The following is a 670-nucleotide window of genomic DNA, read 5'->3' as shown; positions in this document are numbered from 1 at the left end:
CTAACCTTCTACACCCTACAGGGTGACTTCCGAGCCACACACCACTAAGCCAGGGGACCTTGAAGGTGGCGACTTTCCGGATTTGCTACCCGCCTCCTTCGGAGTCTCCAGGAAGGCACGCGCGATCGCTCGCACAAATGAACTACATCTCCCAAGAGGCTTTTGCCCCCCTGTGGGCGGGGTTAGTAGCGGAAGACTACATTACCCACTGACCCTCTGCGGGAGGCAGCCGCTATCCTGCGATCGTACAACATTGGACCAGTTTCTGTCAGTGTCTGCGCGGTGATTGGCCCAAAGGCCCGTCAGTTACTTCGAAGGGCAGTAGAATTTTGCCGTTAGCCGGCCTGAAGGAGAGTAGAGTTTATGGATCCCACGGTCGTCTGCGGAGTCGGTGAGTGACCTCTCCTTTCTCTCTCTTCGCAGTGTTCTCGGGGACTCTCACCCTCTCTCCCAGGGACGGACCGCGGGGAACGCACACTCGCAGGGAAGCACGTGGGGCGGGGAGTGTACGTCTTGTGGCACCCAGACCTGAGAAGCGCCTGACAGGACACCTGAGGCAGAACTGCGCGCACGCAACGGGCACCTGCACACGCGGTGCGTCTCGCGCCGCGCGCTTCCCGACGTGGGGAGAAACGCAGCGCGAGGCACGCTGCACACTGCTGCGTCGGCG

At 61.2% G+C, this 670-nt stretch overlaps 1 protein-coding gene across 6 annotated transcripts in view; it reads left to right on the top strand.

Annotated features, from left to right (window-relative positions):
• The first annotated feature begins 311 nt into the window (after window positions 1-311).
• The window catches only part of Slc25a19 (solute carrier family 25 member 19), a 20378-nt gene continuing 20019 nt past the window's right edge, over window positions 312-670 (top strand). For all 6 annotated transcript variants that reach the window (XM_010630788.3, XM_010630786.3, XM_010630784.3 and 3 more), the window contains exon 1: window positions 312-391. The gene's annotated coding sequence lies outside the window, so the exon portion shown is untranslated. The remainder of the gene's footprint in view (window positions 392-670) is intronic.

This window comes from Fukomys damarensis, unplaced genomic scaffold (assembly GCF_012274545.1).
Source record: "Fukomys damarensis isolate Sample0158 unplaced genomic scaffold, DMR_v1.0_HiC HiC_scaffold_23, whole genome shotgun sequence".
Lineage (NCBI taxonomy): Eukaryota > Metazoa > Chordata > Mammalia > Rodentia > Bathyergidae > Fukomys > Fukomys damarensis.
Note: the sequence above shows the minus strand (reverse complement) of the source record. Positions and strands in the feature narration are given on the sequence as shown.